Source organism: Hylobates moloch, unplaced genomic scaffold (genome assembly GCF_009828535.3).
Source record: "Hylobates moloch isolate HMO894 unplaced genomic scaffold, HMol_V3 SCAFFOLD_9, whole genome shotgun sequence".
Lineage (NCBI taxonomy): Eukaryota > Metazoa > Chordata > Mammalia > Primates > Hylobatidae > Hylobates > Hylobates moloch.
This window is the reverse complement of record NW_026652284.1, coordinates 123,244,774-123,269,355: the sequence shown is the minus strand read 5'-3', so window position 1 is coordinate 123,269,355 and position 24,582 is coordinate 123,244,774. Positions and strand designations below refer to the sequence as shown.

The window sequence follows — 24,582 nt, the reverse complement described above, 5'->3', positions numbered from 1 at the left end:
GGGAGGACTGGAGACCTGCCTTGGGGCAGGTGCAAGGGGAGCTGGAGACCTCACAGGGTTTCCATTTCTACCCATAACTGTAACAAGGGCCATGGAGTCCTCAGTCAGGAACCTGGCCGAATGCCAACTCTACCCCCACACATCTACCTCCTTCTTACACAGCAGCACTCCTCCTCACACGGCACTCCTCCCTCCTCCTCACACGGCACTCCTCCCTCCTCCTCACACAGCACTCCTCCCTCCTCACACGGCACTCCTCCCTCCTCCTCACACAGGACTCCCTCCTCCTTCCTCACAGGGTCCTCCTCCTCCCCACACACCCTCCTCTCTCTCACCAGGTTCCTCTCCCTCACAGGATACTCCTCCTCGGATCCTCCCTCTCAAGGCACCCTCCTCCTCCTCACCCGGCACTCTCCTCTCACATGACACGTCCTCCTTCACGCACACTCTCCTCTCACACGGCACCTCCTCACAGGGTCCTCCTCCTCCCACACGACACTCCTCCTCTACAGGATTCTCTCCTCCCAGGGTCCTCCTCCTCTCACATCCTCCTCCTCCTCCTCCTCTCACAGGCCTCTCTCCCTCCTCACGGAACTTCCTCACACGGCCTCCTCCTCCTACAGCACTCTCTCTCTTGCCAGAGCAGAGAGATCATAAGACCGGGACGGGCCTGCTCTCATGCGGAGGCTTTTGTTTTTTTAACTTTTAAAATTTTTAATCAGGCAACCTCCGAACCAGAATAGGCTCAGGGAGACTTCCATAACTAAGAGGTCTTTGGCCCTAGTTGTGGGAGACTTTTGTCCTGGTATCGTCTCAGATGACGGGAGGAGGCTGGTGGGGCCTGTGGGGGGACGTCCCGTGGGTCAGGGTGAGCGGTGGGCCTCCAGCGAGAGGGGGAGCCTTGACCGGGCTGCCCTTGCCTCCCAGACGCTCAGGAGCACTTTCCCCTCGCAGGACCGGGTTAGGCGCACGTGGAGTTTGGGGCACGCTTGCTGCAGGCTGCCTCCCAGCTCTGTCTCGGGTCTGGACTCAGGGGTGCCTGCTGTCAGGAGGGACCTGGTTGAAGGCCTGGCCCAGCAGGTGGCATCTGGAGCCAGAAAGCCAGATGCTGCTGCCCCAGGAAGAATGAGCCGGCAGCCTCACGGAGCCCCGCGCTTACTGGGGCTGGCAGATGAGGCCACAGATGAGCTCTGCCCTGTTTTCTGGATTCAAGAGGGAAGGAGCCACACCGGCCCTGTGTGCTCGTAGGACAGGTCAGCCACCTGAGATCTGCCCGTGGCCACGGGCCTCATCCTGCCCTGACCTTTCTCTGGCCACAATTCAGGGGTCCTGTGGGGGAGTGCCCCTGATTCTTGGCCTCCCCCATCCAGCCCCTGCTGCCGCTGCCTGTGTCACTTGGAAGGCAGGGACTGTCAAGCTGGCCAGCAGGCCTGACGGGGAGTGCAGATGGCAGGACAGGGCAGGCTGGGGCGGGAAGGGGCGGGACGGGGCAGGCTAGGGCGGGACGGGGCAGGCTGGGCTGGGACCTGCCTGCTGGCTCGGGCGGGAGGTAGGCTGTCTCCCAGCCTTGGCTCAGTGCGGGAAGAGCAGGCTGACTCTCTGGCTGGGCTGCCATGAGCTGGCTGCCTGACCTCCCTGCGTCCAGGCTTCACATTCCAACGTGCAGCTGCCAGTACTCTGCTCTCAGGCCTGGTTCCCGCGTCTCCTAGGGCACAGTCCAAAGTGCTCCCGGGGGTTTCAGCATCTGCTCCCACTACTGGGGCCTTAGGCTCTTCCTCTAACTTCCACTGCCACCTTGACCCTGGCTCAACCCTGAAACCAAAGTTGGCTCCAGGCCTCCCCGAGTTGCTGCTTGGCCTCCTCTTGGGAGATCTTCCCCAACCCCAGGGGAGGCCCCTCCCACAGAGTGACTGAGACGGGTCTCAACCAGTTCAGAGGTTTACTTTGCCAAGGTTGAAGCCATGCCCGGGAAAAAGAGGCAGAAACCACAGTAGGGTATGCAGCCCACTCCTTTTCCAAAGAGGGTTTTGGGGCTTCAATATTTAAAGAAAGAAGTGGCTGGAGGGGAAGGAGGAAAGGAAAAAAGGGAGGGTCATATTCCTGTGAGGCTCTGATCAGTGTCCACTGCTCTCCAGGTTGCAGATGAAAGCGGGGCCAGAGGAACAGTTGATTTGTGTTCGTTTGTTTGTTTTTTTGAGATGGAGTCTCACTCTGTTCTCTAGGCTGGAATGCAGTGGCGCAATCTCAACTCACCGCAACCTCCGCCTCCTGGGTTCAAGCGATTGTCCTGCCTCAGCCTCCTGAGTAGCTGGGATTACAGGCATGCACTACCACCACGCCTGGCTAATTTCTGTATTTTTGTAGAGATGGGGGTTTCACCATGTTGGCCAGGCTGGTCTCGAATTCCTGACCTCAGGTGATCCACCCACCTCGGCCTCCCAAAGTGCTGGGATTACAGGCGTGAGCCACAAGCCACCACACCTGGCTGATTTGTTATTCATTTACATTTTCAGGTGAGGGAGGCCACCTGGGGAGACACGTAGCCTTCTGTCTTGTAGCTGTCTATTTAAGAACAAAAGGAAAGGCAGGGTATTTTTTTTGGTTTTGTTTTTGTTTTTTGCATGACTCAGTTTCCAAGCTTAACTTTTTCCTTTGGCATAGTGAGTCTGGGGACCCAAGATCTTATTTCCCTTTCTGTCACCCCCACTTGGTTTTGGGCCCCATGACAGCTGGAACCGGCTTCTGCATGGTGAGTGCCTCTGAATGGAAACACTTGTGGTGGTGTCGTGTGTGTGTTTGAACACGTGGAGAGGATCTCTGAAGGAGTCGCTGACGGAAGTCCAGCAAGCCTCACTCAGAGAAGCCTCCTTATTTGTGTGGTCCCATTTGGTGAGCCCTGAAGGAATTGTTAGTGGAAGCTCAACAGGCCTGATTGTGGGTGACCGTCCGCTCGTCCATCTGGCCCAAAGACCACCTATTGAATTCCCGGTCAGAGGTCATCCCTCCCCACCTTGAGTGCATCAAAGACACCACGGACCACAGGGGGCAAGTCTGAGCCTTGTGAGGTCGATGTTGGCTGCTGAGCGAGGTGACCTGTGTCTGTTTCGTTGTATTTTGCAACAGCTGGGATGGAAAATGTTAATTCTAGCGGTTCCCCATGCAGCTCACTGGGCAACATCTTGCAAAATTGAGAGGCTTTTCCCCCCTGTGATTCCATGAAGTGGAAAAAGGTGATTTTCCTTTGTGATGCGGCTTTGCCCCCATAGCTGTGGTTGGTGCTGTGAGCAGGGTCACCAGGGCAGCCCAGGGAAAGGGAACCCAAAAACCTGGCATGCCAGCAACGGGGTAAGAATGTCTTACCGGGCTGGGCGCGGTGGCTCATGCCTGTACTCCCAGCACTTTGGGAAGCCGAGGCGGGCGGGGAGGGGGGATCACCTGAGGGCAGGAGTTCGAGACCAGCCTGGCCAACATGGCGAAACCCTGTCTCTACTAAAAATACAAAAAAAAAAAAAAAATTAGGTGTGGTGGTGGGTGGCTGTAATCCCAGCTACTTGGGAGATTGAGGCAGGAGAATCACTGGAACCCGGGAGGCGGAGGTTGCAGTGAGCTGAGATCACGCCATTGCACTCCAGCCTGAGCAACAAGAGTGAAACTCCACCTCAAAAATAATAATAATAATAATAATGCCCTACCTGTGGGGAAAAGAAAGAGAGATCAGCCTGTTACTGTGTCTATATAGAAGGAAGTAGACATAAGAGACTCCATTTAGTTCTGTATTTGAGATGCTGTTAATCTGTGACCCTACCCCCAACCTTGTCCTTGCAAGAGACATGTGCTGTGGTGACTTAAGGTTAAAAGGATTTTGGGCGGTGCAGATGTGCTTTGTTAAACAAGTGCCTAAAGGCTGCTTATGGTTAAAGGTCATCACCATTCTCTTAAATCTAGAGAAAAAGAAAAACATTTGTCTCCTGCCTGTCCCTGGGTGATGAGACATCTCCGGGTAAAACCCTTTGTGTGCTTTGTTTACTGAGTAAGGAGAAAACCGCCTATAGGAATAATGTGGGGCTTGCTGGAGCAATACTGCTAAAAGGTTTATGGAGATGTTCGCATATGCATCTCAAGGCACAGCATTTTCTTTTAAACTTATTGATGTTACAAGGATTTTTTGTTCATATGTCTTACTGCTGATTTCCTCCCTACAATGATCCTATTGTCCAGTCACACCCTTATCTTTTTGATGGTAAAGATAATTATCAATAAATACTAGGGGAACTCAGAGGCCGGGGCCGGTGTGGGTCCTCTGTAAGCACAGCACCGGTCCCCTGGGCCCTGCTTTTCTTTCTCTACACTTTGTCTCTGTGTCTTATTCCTTTTCTCAAGTCTTTCGTCCCACCTAACGAGAAGCACCCACAGGTGTGGAGGGGCAGGCCACCCCTTCATCACCAGCCAGGCTTCTGGGCCCTCTCTCTGTGTGCATACTGGTTGAGTGAATGGTAAAAACCACTGTTTATTAATGAGAAAAAGGATTTGTGAGGCTAGTCTGAGGCTGTAGCAAATCTGGAGTGCCTTGTGCTATGAATTCGTCTTTCTCTGTTGTTCTGTCATAAAGAGGGGTACCACAGGATAAACACGAGCTTAGGACCCCTGGAAGCCCACTGCTCAACCTGGTCCCACAGGCTGGTCAGTGACAAACTTCGCTGCGGGTTCCTGGAGCAAAAACTGGAGGAAGTTTCCGTCTTGTCTTGGTTTATGTCCTTGAAAGCATGACTTTGTGACCATGTGCAGGAATTCTCTCCCGGTCTCCACCATCCGGAGGGCAGGAATTTTCAAGTTCACATCAGGCGGCTGGTCCAAGAGGACCAGGAGTCAGAAATGAGTTGCCTTGTTCTTCCCCTGAGTGTGTTGAGCCCTCGCAAGAGTTTTGTCTTAAAAGGTCTCGTCCCTACAGGGCTTTTACTGTCTATCACTTTCCTCTTCTTCTTTTTTTTTTTGAGACGGAGTCTCGCTCTGTCACCCAGGCTGGGGTGCAGTGGTGCGATCTCGGCTCACTGCAAGCTCCGCCTCCCGGGTTCATGCCATTCTCCTGCCTCAGCCTCCCGAGTAGCTGGGACTACAGGTGCCCGCCACCACGCCCGGTTAATTTTGTTTTTGTATTTTTAGTAGAGACGGGGTTTCACCGTGTTACCCAGGAAGGTCTCTATCTCCTGACCTCGTGATCCGCCCGCCTTGACCTCCCAAAGTGCTGGGATTACAGGTGTGAGCCACCACGCCCGGCCGTCTATCACTTTCTTAAGCCCATTTCTGAGAGTGAATTCTTGGGGATCACGGAGATATCTGCTTTATTCCTTTTCTGGAAATACCTTTTGCTAATATGGTAAAAACCTGGAAAATTGCCTCTGGACTTTAGCAGGCTTTTTGGATTGAGTCGCTGTTGGAACTGAGTCCTGGGAAAGACACCAGCAGTCACCTTGTGCTAGAGGTCAGCTAGCTAAGGCTTTGGGGGTTCTTCACAATAGCAGCCTGAGTTCAGTTCCTGGCTTTGGGAGTGAGTCCTTTGTGGTCTAATACTTGCTGGACTTTTGCTGCTTATTGATTATTTTCCCCTCCATGGACAGCTTCTGATTTTCTGTCTTGAACTACCTTTGGGGAGATTTTAGACCTTGTAAAAATCACTTCTCTTTGGAGACACTTTGAATATCTGTGGTTAAGTCATCCTCTTAGTTAAGGCTCACTTATTTACCTTGAGTAAAACAATTCAAAAGCCAGAAATATTGGCCCTTTGTTCTGGCTGAAATCTGGTAATAAAAGACTTATTATTATTATTTTTATTTTTGAGATGGAGTTTCACTCCTGTTGCCCAGGCTGGAGTGCAATGGTGTGATCTTGCCTCACTGCAACCTCCGCCTCCTGGGTTCAAGCAATTCTCCTGCCTCAGCCTCCCGAGTAGCTGGGATTACAGGTGCCTGCCACTATGCCCGGCTAATTTTATATTTTTAGTAGAGATAGAGTTTCACCATGTTGGCCAGGTTGGTCTCGAACTCCTGATCTCAGGTGACCCATCCACCTTGGCCTCCCAAAGTGCTGGGATTACAGGCGTGAGCCTCCATGCCCAGCCAGATTTTAAAAGGACTTTTCTTTTGAGAGCTCTGTAGTTAGAAATCAACTTCATTAAAGCTGATATTTGGGCTATATTTGTGCAGATATTGTTTAAAAGCCTCTGCTCCCTCTCTAAACACTTCTTAGTCAATGGAATTCTGTCTTGATTCTTTGTTTCTGTCTGTGTATTTAATGTGTTGCCCCTGGGCTTTCTATAAAAGAGCTCTGATTGCCGGGCGCAGTGGCTCACGCCTGTAATCCCAGCACTTTGAGAGGCCGAGGTGGGTGGATCACCTGAGGTCGGGAGTTCAAGACCAGCCTGACCAACATGGAGAAACCATGTCTCTACTAAAAATACAAAATTAGCTGGGCATGGTGGCGCATGCCTGTAATCCTAGCTACGCAGGAGACTGAGGCAGGGGAATCACTTGAACCTGGTAGGCTGAGGTTGCGGTGAGCCAAGATCACGCCATTGCACTCCAGCCTGGGCAACAAGAGTGAAACTCCATCTCAAAAAAAAAAAAAAAAAGCTCTAATTAACTGAATTAAAGAAAAATAGGCTAAAAGTTGGAAGACAGCCAACACGTAGCCACCGAGGGGCGGAGACAACTGGCATGTTTCCAACAGATCTTCAGAGGGAAGGCACCCGGAGTGGACTGCAGCAGGACACAGAAGCTAGGCTGAAGCGGGAAAGCGGGAAGAAGCTGGGAACTCTGCGGGGGGCCACTGCGCACTGGGACTCGTTACTGGTCCCCAAGACTCAGGGAGAATGGGTGAGTTGTACTGGCAAGGAGGAGCCCGCTGTCACTACGGGCCTCTGGAATCCCGGCAGGAGGAGATTAACCACTATAGACACTCGAGGTGGCAGAGAGAGCTGCCTAGAGAAGGTGTGGCGGCAGCAGCCAGCTGAGGCGGAGCCGGGAGGGTTTGGTGCAGGAGCGTGTCTGTAGTGGAGGGCCATCCCCTAGGCTCACATTCCTCCCATAGGAGATTTTAGCCCTGGGGAGCTGTTGTATATGATCTTTGCGGGGCAGTCTTGCCCATCAGATGGGGCCAGTCTGACCCGAACATGCCTTGGTTTGCTGGCCTCTCCCAGGGCCCCGGCCTGGCCACGCCTGCTTGCAGGGCACTCTGGGTGCCCTGGGGGCCTGCAGCATAGCTTCTGCACTGGTGGACCATGTCTGACTGGTGGAGAGCTCCAGCAGGGTGGCCCCCACATCCCTGTGCCAGCCTGCCCACTGCCTCCCACACTGCAGCTTCTCCAGGGCCCACTGTTACCCCCCACGTTGCTTTTGCCGGTGCATGTCTGTGCAGGTGGGTTTTGCTTTCCTTGCACACCAGTGTACCTGTGTGTTTGCACCCTGCCCTGCCATTGCTGTGTCAGGAGTATGGTTTGCCCCACGCTCCCTGCTGACTGCCATTGCAGTTGGAGGCTTGGCAGACACAGAGCCAGCCAGCCCCACTTCTCTTGCACCCCACTCTTGCACCAACACTTTTGTGGGAGTGAAACTAGGCACAGGGAACAGGGACCACCTCGGCCTGTGGGGCACAAAGAATGCCATAGGCCTGGGCCTGCCAGTGCCCCACCTCCATCCCAACACCACCACCAGCATGGCTGTCGCCAGCAGGGGGCCCTGCCCCCCAGGTGCTTGCTTCTGCCACTGTGGTGAACACTTGCGTGGAGGCAGGCACCCCAGCACCTGCTAGCACCCTGCCACAGCCAATGAACATGCACCCTGTGCTGCTGCCACCACGGCTGCTGGCACGTGCAAACAAGAATGGATCCCACTGCCACTGCACTGCAAAATGCATTGGCTGGCACCACCTATCAGAGTGTAGTGACCAGTAGTCCAGGAGCACCTCGATCCCTCAGTGCAGTTGATTCCTAATCTCCAGGAGCCAGAGAACAAAGTTGATGCCTGATACCAGTCTCCCAGAGTTAGAGGACACAGTCCAGGAGTTGGGAACTGAGCCTTGGCCCCCTAAAATCTTCCAGAAACAAAGCCAGTCAGCTGAATTCAACTTATACTACAATCAAATCCTCAAGGTCATCAAATAGGATAAAAGAAAAAAAATCATCCAAAGGTTAGCAACTTCAAAGAGCACAGGAACATCAGCCCAAAAGATAAGAAAGAACCAGTGCAAGAACCCAGACAACACAAGCCAGAGTGCCTTCTTTCCTCCAAATGACTGCCCCACCTCTCCAGCAAGGGTTCTGAACCAGGCTGAGATGGCTGAAATGACAGAAATAGAATTCAGAATATGGATAGGAACCAAGATCGTTGAGGTGTAGGGGTACGTGGAAACCCAATCCAAGGATGATAGGAGTCACAATAAAATGATGCGGGAGCTGACAGACAAAATAGCCAGTACAGAAAAGAACATAACTGACCTGATAGAACCGAAAACCACACTATAGGAATTTCATAATGCAATCAGAAGTATTAATAGCAGAATATACCAAGTGGAGGAAGGAATCTCAGTGCTTGAAGACTAGCTTTCTGAAATAAGACAGTCAGACAAGAATGGAGACAAAAGAACTTTGAAAAGGAATGAACAAAACCTCCAGGAAATATGGGATTCTGTAATCCAAATTTATGACTCATTGGTGTCCCTGAAAGATGGGGAGAGTATAAGCAACTTGGAAGACAGATTTCAGGATATCATCCATGGAAACTTCCCCAACCTAGCTAGAGAGGCTGCCATCCAAACCCAGGAAACGCAGAGTAAGATACTCCACAAGCAGATCATCCCCAAGACACATAATCATGAAATTCTTCAAGGTCAAAATGAAAGGAAAAATGTTAAAGGCAGCCAGAGAGAAAGGCCAGGTCACCTACAAAGGAACACCTATCAGACTAACAGCAGATGTCTCAGTAGAAACCCTACAAGCCAGAAGAGATTGGGGGCCAATATTCCACATTCCTAAAGAAATTCCAACCCAGAATTTCATATCCGGCCAAACTAAGCTTCATAAGTGAAGGAGAAATCAGATCCTTTTCAGACAAGTAAATGCTGAGGGAATTTGTCACCACCAGACCTGCCTCACAAGAACTCCTGAAGGCAGCACTAAATATGGAAAAGAAAGACTGTTACCAGCCACTACAAAAATATACCAAAGTAACAGACTAGTTACACTATAAAGCAACCACACAAATCTGCATAATAATCAGCTAACATGATGACAGGAGCAAAGCCACATATATCAATACTAACCTTGAATGTAAATGGGCTAAATGCCCCAATTAAAAGGCACAGAGTTGCATGCTGGATAAAGAACAAAGACGCATTAGTATGTTGTCTTTAAGAGATCCATTTCACATGCAATGACATCCATAGGCTCAAAATAAAAGGATGAAGAAAAATCTACCAAGCAAATGGAAAACAACAAATCAGGGGTTGCAATCCTAACTTCAGACAAAACAGACATTAAGCCAACAAAGATCAAAAAAGACAAAGAAGGGCATTACATAATGGTAAAGGGTTCAATTCAACAAGAAGACCTAACTATCCTAAATATGTATGCACCCAACATAGGAGCACCCACATTTATAAAGCAAGTTCTTAAAGACCTTCAAAGAGATTTAAACTTGCACACAATAATAGTGGGAGACTTTAACACCCCACTGACAATATTAGACAGATCATCAAGGCAGAAAATTAACAAAAAAAATTCAGGAGCTGAACTCAGCACTGGAACAAATGGACCTGACAGACACCTACAGAACTCTCCACCCCAAAACAACAGAATATGCATTCTTGTCATTGCCACATGACACATACTCTAAAATAGATCACATGATTGAACAAAAAACACTCCTCAGCAAATACAAAAGAACTGAAATCATAACAACCAATTTCTCAGACAACAGCACAACCAAATTAGAAATCAAGACTAAGAAATTCACTCAAAACCATGCAATTACATGGAAATAGAATAACCTGCTCCTGATTGACTTTTGCGTAGATAATGACATTAAGTCAGAAATCATGAAGTTCTTTCAAACTAATAAGAACAAAGGTACAACATACCAGAATCTCTGGGACACAGCTAAGACAGTGTTAAGGGGAAATTTATAGCGCTAAAGGCCCACATCAAAAAGTTAGAAAGATCTCAATTTAACAACCGAACATCACAACTAAAAGAACCGGAGAACCAAGAGAAAACCAACCCCAAAGCTAGCAGAAGACAAGAAGTAGCCAAAGTCAGAGCAGAACCGAAGGAGACTGAGACATGAAAACCATTCAAAAGATCAACAAATCCAGGAGCTGGTTTTTTGAAAAAGTTCATACAATAGATAGACCACTAGCTAGACTAATACAGAAGAAAAGTGAAGATCCAAATAAACACGATCAGAGATGACAAAGGAGATATTAGCAGTGGCCCCACAGAAATATAAATAACCATCAGAGAATATTATGAACACCTCTATGCACATAAACTAGAAAATCCAGAAAAAATGGGTAAATTCCTGGACATATACACCCCCTTAAGACAGAGCCAGGGCCAGGCATGGTGGCTCATGCCTGTAATCCCAGCACTTTAGGAGGCCAAGGTGGGTGGATCACTTGAGATCAGGAGTTTGAGACCAGCCTGGCCAACATGGTGAAACCCCATCTCCACTAAAATATAAAGATTACCTGGGCGTGGTGGCGGGTGCCTGTAATTCCAGCTACTCAGGAGGCTGAGGCAGGAGAATTGCTTGAACCTGGGAGGCGGAGGTTGCAGTGAGCCAAGATTGCACCACTGCACTCCAGCCTGGGTGACAGAGCAAGACTCTGTCTCAGAAACAAACAAACAAACAAAAAACAAAAAACTGAGCCAGGAAGAAATTGAATCCCTGAACAGACCAATAATGAGCTCTGAAATTGAATCAGTAATGAATAGCTTACCAATGAAAAAAAGCCCAGGACCAGATGGATTCTCAGCTGAAGTATATCAGATGTAAAAGGAGAACTGGTACCATTGTTGCTGAAATGATTCCAAAAAAATTGAGGAGGGGAGACTCCTCTCTGACTCATTCTATGAAGCCAGCATCATCCTGATACCAAGACCTGGCAGAGACACAGCATCAACAAAAACTTCAGGCCAATATCCTTGATGAACATCGATACAAAAACCCTCAACAAAATACTGGCAAACGGAATCCAGCAGCACATCATCAAGCTTATCCACTATGATCAAGTAGGCTTTATCCCTGGGATGCAAGGTTGGTTCAACATACACAAATCAACACTTGTGATTCATCACATAAACAGAACTAAAGACAAAACCATACGATTATCTCAATAGAGTCAGAAAAAGCTTTTTATAAAATTCAATACCCCTTAATGTTAAAAACTCTCAATAAACTAGATATCGAAGGAACATACCTCAAAATAATAAGAGGCATCTCTGACAAACCCACAGCCAACATCATACTGAATGGCCAAAAGCTGGAAGCATTCCCCTTGAAAACCAGCATGAGATAGGAATTCTCTCTCTCACCATTCCTGTTCAACATAGTAGTGGAAGTCCCAGCCAAAGCAATCGGGCAAGAGAAATAAATAAAAGGCATCTTGTCCAGGCATGCTGGCTCACTCCTATAATCCCAGCACTTTGGGAGGCTGAGGCAGGTGGATTGCTTGGAGCTCAGGAGTTTGAGATCAGCCTGGGTAACACAGTGAGACCTCGTCTCTACAAAAAAAAAAAAAAAAAAAAAAAAAGCAAAAAATTAGCTGGGCATGGTGGCTTGCATCTGCAGTCCCAGCTCCTCAGGAGGCTGAACCAGGAGGATCACTTGAGCCCAGGAAGTGGAGGTTGCAGTGAGTTGAGATTGCACCACTGCACTCCAGCCTGGGTGACAGAGTGAGACCCTGTCTCAAAAAAAAAAAAAAAATTAAAAAGCATCCAAATAGGAAGAGAGGAAGCCAAACTATCCCTGTTTGCAGACAACATGATCCTATATCTAGAAAACCCATAATCTTGGCCCAAAACTCCTTAGGCTGATAAACAACTTCAGCAAAGTCTCAGGATACAAAATAAGTTTACAAAAATCACTAACATTCCTATACACCAACAAGAGTCAAGCTGAGAGGTAAATCAGGAATGCAATCCCATTCACAATTGCCACAAAGGAATAAAATACCTAGGACTTCAGCTAATCCGTGAGGTGAAAGAGCTCTACAAGGAGAATTACAAAACACTGCTCAAACAAATCAGAGATGACACAAATGGAACAACATTCCATGCTCACGGATAGGAGGAATCAATATTGTTAAAATGGCCGTATCACCTGAAGCAATTTATAGATTCAATGCTATTCCTATTAAACTACCAATAACATTTTTCACAGAACTAGAAAAAACTACTTTAAAATTCATATGGAACTAAAAATGAGCCCAAATAGCCAAGACAATCCTAAGCAAAAGAACAAAGCTGGAGGAATCATCCTACCCAGCTTCAAACTATACTACAGGGCTACAGTAACCAAAACAGCATGGTATTGGTACAAAAACAGACATATAGACCAAAGGAACAGAATAGAGAGCCCAGAAATAAGGCCACACACCTACAACCATCCGATCTTCAACAACGTCAATAATAACGAGTAATGGGGAAAGAACTACCTATTCAATCAATGGTGCTGGGATAACTTGCTAGCCATATGCAGAAGGATGAAATTGGTCCCCTGTGTTTTACCACATACAAAAATTAACTCAAGATGGATTGAAGACTTAAATGTAAAACCCCAAACTATAAAAACCCTGGAAGACAACCTAGGCAATACCATCCTGGACATAGGAAATGACAAAGATTTCATGATGAAGACACCAAAAGCAATAGCAACAAAAGCAAAGATTGACAAATGGGACCTAATTAAACTAAAGAGCTTCTGCATAGCAAAAGAAACTACCATCAGAGTGAACAGACAACTTACAGAATGGGAGAAAGTTTTTGCAAACTATGCATTTAACAGAGGTCTAATATCCAGCAGCTATAAGGAACTTAAACAACTTTACAAGAAAAAAACAACCCCATGAAAAAGTGGGCAAAGGACACGAACAGACACTTTTCAAAGTGAGGCATACATGTGGCCAAGAAGCATATTAAAATAAGCTCAACATCACTGATTGTTAGAGCAATGCAAATCAAAACCACAATTAAATGCCATCTCACACTAGTCAGAATGGCCATTATTAAAAAGTCAAAAAATGTCCAGGTGTGGTGGCTCATGCCCGTAATCCTAGAACTTTGGGAGGCCAAAGTGGGTGGATCATGAGGTCAGTTCAAGACCAGCCTGGCCAGCATGGAGAAACCCTGTTTCTATTAAAAATACAGAAATTAGTCGGGCATGGTGGTGCATGCCTGTAGTCCCAGCTACTCAGGAGGCTGAGGCAAGAGAATCGCTTTAACCTGGGAGGCAGAGTTTGCAGTGAGCCGAGATCATGCCACTGCATTCCAGCCTGGGCCACAAGAGTGAAACTCTCTAAAAAAAAAAAAAAAAAAAAAAATCAGATGCTGACAAGACAAGGTAATAGGGAAAAAGGAATGCTTATATATTGTTGGTGGGAATGTAAATTAGTTCAACCGCTGTAGAAAACAGTTTGGCAATTCCTGAAAGACTTAAAAACAGAAATAGTATTTGACCCAGCCATCGCATTACCAAGTGTATACCTAAAGGAATGTAAATTATTCTGTCATAAAAATACATAAATGTGTATGTTCACTGCAGCACTGTTCACAATAGCAAAGACATGGAATCAACCCTAATGCCCATCAATGGTAGACTGGATAAAGAAAACACGGTGCATATGCACCATGGAATATTATGCAGCCATAAAAAAGAATGAGATCATATCCTTTGCAGGAACATGAATGGATCTAGAAGCCATCATCCTTAGCAAACTTAGGCAGGAACAGACACCAAATACCGCATGTTCTCACTTATAAGTGGGAGCTAAATGATGAGAACACATGGACACATAGAGGGGAATGACACACACTGGGGCCTATTGGAGGTTGGAGGGTAGGAGGAGGGAGAGGATCAGGAAAAATAAGTAATGGGTGAAGGGGTGGCCTGCCCCTCTACACCTGTGGGTATTTTTTGTCAGGTGGGACGAGAGACGGAGAAAAGAAGACACAGAGACAAAGTATAGAGAAGCAATAGTGGGCCCAGGAGACCGGCACTCAGCACACCAAGGACCTGCTCCGGCACTCGTCTCTGAGTTCCCTCAGTTTTTATTGATCATTATTTTCACTATCTCAGCAAGAGGAATGCGGTAGGAGAGCAGGGTGATAATAAGGAGAAGGTCAGCAAAAAACATGTGAGCAAAAGAATCTATATCATAATTAAGTTCAAGGGGAGGTGCTATTCCTGGATGTGCACGTAGGCCAGATTTATGTTTCTCTCCACCCAGACATCTCAGTGGAGTAAAGAATAAGAAGGCAGCATTGCTGCCAACATGTCTCACCTCCCACCATAGGGCGATTTTTCTCCTATCTCAGAATTGAACAAATGTACAATCAGGTTTTATACCAAGACATTCAGTTCCCAGGGGCAGGCAGGAGACAGTGGCCTTCCTCTATCTCAACTGCAAGAGGCTTTCCTCTTTTACTAATCCACCTCAACACAGACCCTTCACGGGTGTCGGGCTGGGGGACGGTCAGGTCTTTCTCATCCCACGAGGCCATATTTCAGACTATCACATGGGGAGAAACCTTGGACAATACCCCACTTTCAAGGGCAGAGGTCCCTGCGTCTTTCCGCAGTGCATTGTGCCCCTGGTTTATTGAGACTAGAGAATGGCGATGACTTTTCCCAAGCATACTGCTTGTAAACATTTTGTTAACAAGGCACGTCCTGCACAGCCCCAGATCCCTTAAACCTTGATTCCATACAACACATGTTTTTGTGAGCTCAAAGTTGTGGCAAAGTGGCTGGGGCAAAGTTACAAATTAACAGCATCTCAGCAAAGCAATTGTTCAAGGTACAGGTCAAAATGGAGTTTCTTATGTCTTCCCTTTCTACATAGACACAGTAACAGTCTGATCTCTCTTTCTTTTCCCTACAAATGGGTGCTGGGGCTTAGTACCTGGGTGATGAGATGATCTGTACAATGAACCCCTATGACACAAGTTTACCTAGATAATAAACCTACACATATACCCCTGAACTTAAAATAAAAGTTAAATGATAAAAGCAAGTGCTTAAATCAAACACTGTCAGAAAAATAGAAACTTTAATGCCTCTTAGGTCATGTGACTGATAATCTTTGAAAAATAAAGACAGTTAAAAGATTATTGCTAAGAAGTTTACATATTTGGTCTAAATTAGGAATGCTTAGTACTGTTTGCTGGATGCTTTAAGGCCATAAACTGCTTCTATGACTTTTAATAAGTGTTTAACTTGTCTGTTTTATAGCCATTAGATTGTAGGGAAAGCCTGGGGACACATGGAGTTAGCTAGGTCCCCTGGTGAGGCTGGGAAGAGTCATACATTATCTGCAGCAATCTCCTTGCCTGGGCCCTCCAATCTTATACATGGTGAAAACTGCTTGCTTACCAGGTTTTTCAGCAAAAATAAAAGTTGCTAAGAGTTAACAGTGTAACACATACTTGAGACTCCCTAACCTAACAGAGTAATGGGACGAAACTGAAGGTTTAAGCAAGTCGTGAAGGGTTTGTGAAGGGTTGATCTTGTTCAGGATGTTCTGTGGATATGAGCAAGTTGGCTAGGATTTAAAGGGGATGATTTAGTTTTCAATAGGTTGAACATTGAAATAAAAGCACACTGATGCAGGGCCAGAATCTGAGCTCGTGTGTTTGAATAACAGGGCTTTTTTAGCGAGCTGATCTGCTGTTTAACAGAAAATTGTAAAACATTTATGGAAATTTTGTCTTATGTTCAAAGTAAGATTGGATAGATTTGTTTGTAAGGTTTTATTAAGATTCAGATTTGGCCTGGCGTGGTGGCTCACGCCTGTAATCCCAGCAATTTGGGAAGCCGAGGCGGGTGGATCACCTGGGGTCAGGAGTTCTAGACCAGCCTGGCCAACATGGTGAAACCCCATCTCTACTAAAAATACAAAAATTAGCCGGATGTGGTGGTGGATGCCTGTAGTCCCAGCTACTTGGGGGGCTCAGGCAGGAGAATTGCTTGAATCCGGGAGGCAGAGTTTGCAGTGAGCCAAGATCATGCCATTGCATTCCTGCCTGGGGGACAAGAGTGAGACTTCGTCTCAAAAAAAAAAAAAAAAATCAGATTTAACATTAATAGTACATTACGGGAAAGGTGAAATTTGGGTTTCCTTTTTGAATAAGATTTTGATGTAATATTAAAAGAGAATGAAAGATTTTTGTTTGCCTTTTGAATAACAGCAGGAAAAAAGGGAGGGAAAGAGGGGACATTCAGTTGACCTCATGCCATCTTTTTTGGGTCCTGTTTGGAAAGTGGAGTCTCCCCTCGGTCAATGAGTAAAGATTTTCCCCTTTACTTATAGTGACCTAGACTTTCATGTTGTAATATCAAATGTTTGATTGAACCTTTGATATCTGACAAACTTTCCAAAGTCAAATTCTAAAGTTAGCCTTTTTTTTTTTGAGACGGAGTCTCACTCTGTCGCCCAGGCTGGAGTGCAGTGGCACCATCTCGGCTCACTGCAACCTCCGCCTCCCAGGTTCATGCCATTCTCCCGCCTCAGCCTCCCGAGTAGCTGGGACTACAGGCGCCCGCCACCACACCTGGCTAATTTTTTGCATTTTTAGTAGAGACGGGGTTTCACTGTGTTAGCCAGGATGGTCTCGATCTCCTGACCTCGTGATCTGCCTGCCTCGGCCTCCCAAAGTGCTGGGATTACAGGCGTGAGCCACCGCACCTGGCCTAAAGTTAGCCTTTTGGAAAATCTGATAAAAGTCCAAAAGAGGCATATTTGGTTTATTTGGTAAAATCATACAGGAAGCATTGTCAAGTATGAAACGGTATTTGGCTTTATTTGGGCTGTATTTGTATGAATATGTTATTAGTATGTGTTCCAAAATTGTATAAGATTCCTCTAATTCTGATATGTCTCAGTATATGTTATCAGTAATAATTAGGATTGTTACGTGAAATTATTATGTACCACGGAGATGACCAGACTTTAATTGTGGCTGTTCTGAGATTTCCTCATCCACAGTTGTTTTACTTTATTTTCAAGGTGGTTTTATAATCAGCTATAGGACTCTGACAGGTATTCTTGAAGGCAAGTTTCTGAGAACTTTGGCAACTGTGACATTAGAATAGAGGGAAAACTTCCGAGACTCCTACAGACAGCTAATGTGTTCATGAATATTGAGCAGAACAGAAGTAAATTACATAGACTGAACTAATGGATTTCATTGCATTTTTGTTTGAAATGTTGCTGATTCTTTCGTTTTTCAGAGTCTAGAAAACCTTTTTTTTCTTTTGAGCTGTTTACAGCTTTTTTTTTTTTTTTTGCCTTGTGAAGGGTTTTTGTTTAATACATCTGAAAAAAATGCATATACAAAGAATTGAGACATGAGAAGGCATTGGTTCAACACTAATGAATCTACAAGAATTAGGATTAGGAAGGCGGAAAAGATTACCTCAACATTTAAAAAAATTGGAAATTGCAACCAAAATAAGCTGATAAAATCCCTATTAACACTTATGAAGAGTCTTCATAAGACTCTTTCCGGTCGGGCGCAGTGGCTCACGCCTGTTATCCCAGCACTTTGGGAGGCTGAGGCAGGTGGATCACGAGGTGAGGAGATCGAGACCATCCTGGCTAACACGGTGAAACCCCATCTCTACTAAAAATACAAAAAATATTAGCTGGGCGTGGTGGTGGGTGCCTGTAGTCCCAGCTACTTGGGAGGCTGAGGCAGGAGAATGGCGTGAACCTGGGAGGTAGAGCTTGCAATGAGCTGAGATGGTGCCACTGCACTCCAGCCTGGGCAACAGAGCGAGACTCCATCTCAAAAAAAAAAAAAAGACTTTCCATGATTTTTATTAAACTAGAGAGCCTCACCTGGCTGCTCTAGGGTTCCTCATATGCAAAACAGAAATAAGGCGATTCCCCTGACTGGTCCCCATGTTGTTACGTGTTCTCCCAGCTTCTTAATGAAGCAGGCCTCCATCCTCTAATGAGAGGCTGTGAATCATTCCACAGATGTCTGTCTTCTAGCACCACCCCTGGTATTTCGTCTACATACTAGGTCTTCAGCTGCGTTCCAGGAACACCATATACTACTGAGCTGCAAATCTATGCTAAGCATATAAGACAATGACTGACAGGGAAAAAAGTTTTTAATTACAAACTCAATTCATTTGGTGCATTTCCGAAGTGCAATACTTTTCTTCATTTATTAGTAAAAGAAATTAGAAATTAACTTCCCCCCAGAATCAGCAAATGGCAAACAAATGTCTTTGAAAGTCACAGTCACATATAGTGTGTCCTAGAAAAGAGGAGGGGCAAGACAGGCTCCACCCACTTTCATGAGTTTCATCAAATACTGGATCTACTCAAAGGTGGAGAGAAAAGGCAACTTTCAAAAAGGAGCCTGTTATTAAATGAGGCATTTACTATACTCCTTCCTGAGAGCCCCAGGTGGGGACCATGTTTTCTAAACCATATCTAGGAAGTGGAATGTGGAATCAATCCGTCCTCCTCCCCTTAAGGGCTATCCACTGGTTAATGAATTAAAAAAAAAAAAGACTAAAAAACAAACCCCACACACACTCCTCCCCCAAAAAGAGGAGAGAAACACACACACACACACACACACACACACACACACTAAGATCTCCCAGATTACTCTCTAGAGTGGAACCAGGGAGCAGCTTCAACAATTCCAATTAGTCTGTTACAGAGTCATCTACAAGCATGCCTTGCTTTTAAACAAAAAAAATTTTGAAACAACAAAACAAAAACTTGTACTAACCACTTTTCAGACAATAAGCAATTACTCAAAATCAACTAGGACTGAGGGGGAAGGGGGGGCCATACCTATGGGCCTTGTCGCACACGAGTGCATGTGGGTAGGTGCAGGGCATTTGTCATTATTGCAAAAGCGAATTTTAATTTTTAATTTTTAGTTTGAGTTAAACATTGCCTCTAGTATGATGCTGACACCAGCTGTGCAGAAAGGGCTCTGGAGAGATGTTCATAGCAGCACACACCTGCAGCTCTTCTTCAGTTCTGGAGGCTCCAGGGCAGCCACTATTGCTTCATCAAATACATTCTTTAGGCCTTTCTGTGTGAGTGCAGAACACTCCACATACCTGACAGCCTTCAGGTCACGGATCAGCTTTTCAGCAGTCTCTGGAGTGATGGGCTTCTGTTTGTTCCTGGCAAGTTTCTCAATAGTAGAGAGGTCATCTCTGAAATCAATTTGGGTCCCAACAAGCAAGAAATGAGTCTTTGGACAGTGGTGAGTTATCTCAGACACCCACTTTCCTTTCACATTTTCAAATGAAGATGGAGAGACCACTGAAAAACAGACTGGAAATACATCTGTTTGTAGATAACTCAGCAGTCATAATCTGTCATAATCCTCTTGCCCTGCAGTATCAAAAAGTGATACATGGTTCTCCACCAATCATAACTGTGACTGCACAGTTGTCAAAAACAGTTGGTACATATTTCGATGGAAATCTGTTTGTTGCGCAGGATATCAGGAGGCATGTTTTACCAACAGAACCATTGCCCACAACAATACACTTAATTGTCTGCATTGCTGAAATAATTTTGTATCCACTTTAAATATTTCAAATCTGATGTTGACCTCAGCTTCTTCACTGGGGCGTTGGCAGCACTCTACAGCTTTTCACAGTTGGGTAAAGTACAGTCCTGTGAGTAAACTCTGAAGTACATTTCTGTCTACCTGATTTCTGTAGAAATTTGAAAACTATTTGCAAGTATACTTAATTTACGGCAGTATAGTTATTTGCATAAGTTCAATAAGAATGTATTTTCTTTTGTAACAGGACGTAATTGGAGACACTGGTTATTTTAGCAAGGCTTTGACTGGAATGATGTACTTTCAGATATAAACAGACTGCTTTAAGGAGTCAATGCGACTTATAAAGCTGGCCCCATCCCTTGCCTACACAGTCACTGTACAGAGTTCCTTGCCTGTAGTATGTAAAGAATGTCACTTTCTGACAGGCTCAGGAGCCCCAGATTATCTTGGGACCTTGAGGAGAGGACATTGCCCAATTTATATAGGTATTTTCAGGCACCAATAAATCATGGCTGGGCTCAAGGCTTTAAAAAAAAGTCAAATCTGGGATTCCTTATAGAATAAATTTCCAGCAAAGCCAATTTTAAGAAAGGCCTGTATGGCAAATAATTATTCTTGCTGACATTATGCAAACACTCAGACCAAGTAAAAGACTAACAATTATTTTAAACAAATTTGTCCTACTATGATTTGTCTTCAGTAAAAACAGGTACTGGGCTGGGTGGGCATGGTGGCTCACAGCTGTAATCCCAGCATGCTGGGAGGCCAAGGCGGGCAGATCACTTGAGGTCAGGAGTAGAGACCAGCCTGGCCAACATGGTGAAACACCATCTCTACCAAAAAATACAAAAATTAGCCGGGTGTGGTGGCATGTGTCTGTAATCCTAGCTACCCAGGAGGCTGAGGCATGAGAATTGCTTGAACCCAGAAGGTGGAGATTGCCTGAGTCCTGGTAAGGTACAGACAGAAAGGGTTGTCAGCCATTTTTTTCTGAGGTTATAAGATCTGCAACTTCCCCAGTTATTCCTGCAGATAACAGCACTATTGTAGATTGGCTTTTTGAGAAATCTTTTCCAGTGTTTGTGCATGTCTGACCATGGCTCCACCTGGACCCACCTGGACCTGCCAATCCCGCTCGTGTGACCCCACCCAGAAGTGACTCAGTCCTCAGGACTCAGCGTTGACCCCCTGCGATTTCATCTCTGCTCTAAGCAATCAGCAGCAAGCACCTATTACCTGGCCTCCCCTACTCCTTCCTCTAAAACTGCCTTTGAACAACCCCTAACCTGTGAGTTTTGCATGAGGTTGTTTGAGTGCTAACTCCATCTCTGTAGCATGGCCGGCCTTTTGTCTATTAAACTCTTTCCTGACCGCAGTGGCATGGTGTTTCTTTATGCAGCAGGCAGGAAGAGCCCCTTCGGTGGTTACAAAGTTTTACCTGCACAGAGAGGTCCCAGACAGGCTGGCTGGGCACTGGGGATCTGGGGCTACCGTTGTTGATGGTCAATGAGACACGGAGCGGGAGCCTCCCACCCTGACATACCTGAAGAAGACACCACCTCCTATTTGGCAACAGGTCCTTTCTTCCCACCAGCCTCACACGCCTGGTCCTGATGGCCACCTCCTACCGTGCTAGGGTCCCACACCCTGGGCGTGCTCCACACCAGTCAGTGCTTGTGTTGGTGGGAAATCTTAGAGCCACCCTCTCAGACTCCCACTGAGCGGGGCTGGTCTCCCTGTCCCTGGGGCTAGCCTGGAGCTGGGCCTGCCAGCGGTCACCTGTCTGAGCACGGGTTAGGAGGCTGGGAGGGCTGCCCACCACTCCAGGGCCTGCCTCCAGCTGCCTCCACCCTCAGGCACTCCTGGCCCCATGGTGCTTGCACAGGGCAGGGCAGGCTGGCTGGCTGAGGGCAGGGGGTTCCACGTCAGCGTTCTGAGGACTAAACTCTGGCCCTTTTTTCTTCTTTTGCCCAAATTCCTACCTAAGAGGCCTGGGGAGTGTGCCCTACAAACCGTAGAGTCTCTCAAATGGGTTTTATTTAACCCTATATAACACGGCTCCCTTTCCAACCTGACTGTGTGTAGCATCGCGTGACAGACAAGGAAGGAAATGAGATATTATAACTGCATATACGTTTATTTGCCGTATCTTGAAGTAGCCGTGCAAAGTTGTCTCTTGTGGAGAAACATCTGCATTCTGTAGAGAATCCCCTTCTTCTTCTGAGGCCTTTTTCCTGACCCAGGAGAGAATCAGCTAAGAGACTGACACCCTTTTAGGTCTGATGAGAAACATTTACATTCCATTCTCCCTGAAGCCTGCTATCCGGAGGCTTTGCCTGGATGATAAGAATCTTGGTGTCGCAATCCCTTATCTTAACCCAGACATTCCTTTCTATGGATTCCAAGTTTTTTTTTAGACAAGTCTTGCTCTGTTGCCCAGGCTGGAGGGCAGTGGCACGATCTTGGCTCACTGCAACCTCCGCCTCCTGGGTTCAAGGGATTCTCCCATCTCAGCCTCCTGAGTGGCTGGGATTACAGGCGTGTGCCATCACACCCAGCTAATTTTTGTATTTTTGTAGAGATTTCTATGAAAACGTCAGCATGGGGTTTCACCATGTTAGCCAGGCTGGTCTTAAACTCCTGACCTCAGGTGATCTGCCTGCCTTGGCCTCCCAAAGTGCTAGGATCACAGGCGTGAGCCACTGAGCCCAGTTACAAATGTTTTTTTTTTTTTTTTTTTTGAGATGGAGTCTTGTTCAGTCACCCAGGCTGGAGTGCAGTGGTGTGATCTTGGCTCACTGCAACCTCCACCTCCTGGGTCCAAGCGATTCTCCTACCTCAGCCTCCCAAGTAGCTGGGATTACAAGCACCCGCCACCACGCCTGGCTAATTTTTGTACTTTTAGTAGAGATGGGGTTTCACCATGTTGGCCAGGCTGGTTTCGAACTCCTGACCTCAGGTGATCTGCACACCATGGCCTCTCAAAGTGCTGCGATTACAGGTGAGAGCCATGCCACCCAGCCATACAAGTGAATTTTTAAAGGCAAAAAGGGGGCAGGGTGTGGCTGATACACAGTTGTTTGTCAGGGATTCTGATTGGTTCACAGAAGCGACATTGCTGGGTGATTGGCTGGACATGGTTAACCTCCAGGGTGTGGGTTTTCGTGTCCAGTGAGGCATTATCAGGTGAATTCATAGCTGCTGGCAATGGCAACCACTGGGATGAGTCTATAGCTCAAGGTAGTAGAAGGATGCACCTGCTGTCTCATGTCAGTATCTCTCTGGGCCTGATAGTGGAAAAAGACTCACATTTCTCACAGAAGAGTTCTTTTCTTTTCTCACTCCCAGCAGGGTGAGTGCCAGCCTGCTTTGCGGACACCACTGGGCACACAGCCAATTGGAGGGGGAGAGGACCCTGCGTTTGAGGCAGGAGCTGGCCTCTGTTGACGCAGGTTCAGCACGGCCCCAGCCCCTTCCTTCCTGCTTGCAGGGACACAGAATCCCTGCAGTTCCCTTTCCCTGCCCCCACCCACGCCAGCTGGGCTCTGCTATGGCTCAGAGTGGCTCCTCCGAGTCCACTCTGCGGCCTTGGGAAGACCCTGCATGCTTCCTGTGGCTGCCCCTCCCCACAGTGCTGACACCAGCACCTGATGAGGATGGTTTGCTTGGCCAATCTGTAATCAAGCTTCTGAACCTTCCCCCAGGCCCATCTGTGCCTTTGCTCTACAATTCAATTTTAGCAAGAATCCTGCTAAGTCAGTTTAGCCCCAAACCTGCAGCCTCGATGTCTGATCCCTCTCACGTCTGATGGGGTTTCTCAACCTTTACCCAGGGCCAACCTGGGAGACTGAAGCAGGGGTCTCCATCAGCTGAAGCTTGTTGAGCCACAGCTTGAGGGCATGGTTGGGAAAAATGCGGGCCCAGAATCTTCTGTGGCACGTGTCCTCCGAGGAGGTCTGTGGGGGGCTCAGTATAAACACGTTTCTTTAACCCGGAGAAGGAGCGCAGGAAGGGGGGCAGGCGTTTAGGCAAATTGGTTTCATTAAGGAGTGCCCAACAGTAATCCGTGGGCAAACATTGCCGGGGATGAGGGGAGGCAAAGGAAGAGTTAATCCTGCTGACCTCTGGTCTCAGGTAGGCAGAGGCATGGTTGATCTCACCTGGCCTTTGTTCTGCACCTGGGAAGGTCCGCTTGGAATCCAGCTTGTCGGTGTGCATTCTAACAGACTAGCTTTGGGGACCAAGTGTTGCAGACTAAAGTTGCAATTGAGGTGTTCTTTTCTTGTTTATGGAAAGATAAACATCTTGGAAGGTTGGGCCAGCAAACAGTGCTATAATCTGGAGGCTATGGTCAGCCTGGGGCCCTGCCCCTCTCCTCAGCTCCTGGAGGCTGTCAGGACACCCGGTGCTTCCAGTTGCTCAGGGAGCGCCCAGGGCCACTGCTTTGTTCTTGGAGGCCTTAGCTGCTCCCTGCCTTGGGCCTGCTCTGGGGCCCCAGGCCTGCCCAGCAAGTCTCCCCAACTGGAGTCTTGGGGTTCCTCTCCTCTAGAAGGCAAATCTGCTCTTTGGAGTTTCCTGGGGTTGGGAAGAATGTCCACCTGTGCTCACCTGCTGCTGTGGGAGGAGGCTGTGGGTGGAGGCTGGGTGGTGGGGTGGAGGCTGTGGGTGGTGGGTAGAGGCCGTGGGTGGAGACTGTGGGTTGTGGATGGAGGCTGTGGGTGGTGGGTAGAGGCTGTGGGTGGAGGCTGTGGGTGGTGGGT

General features: G+C 47.2%; 1 pseudogene; it reads right to left on the bottom strand.

Moving 5' to 3' along the window:
• Positions 1–19,123: 19,123 nt before the first annotated feature.
• Positions 19,124–19,886, bottom strand: LOC116813647 (cell division control protein 42 homolog; annotated as a pseudogene).
• Positions 19,887–24,582: the final 4,696 nt, after the last annotated feature.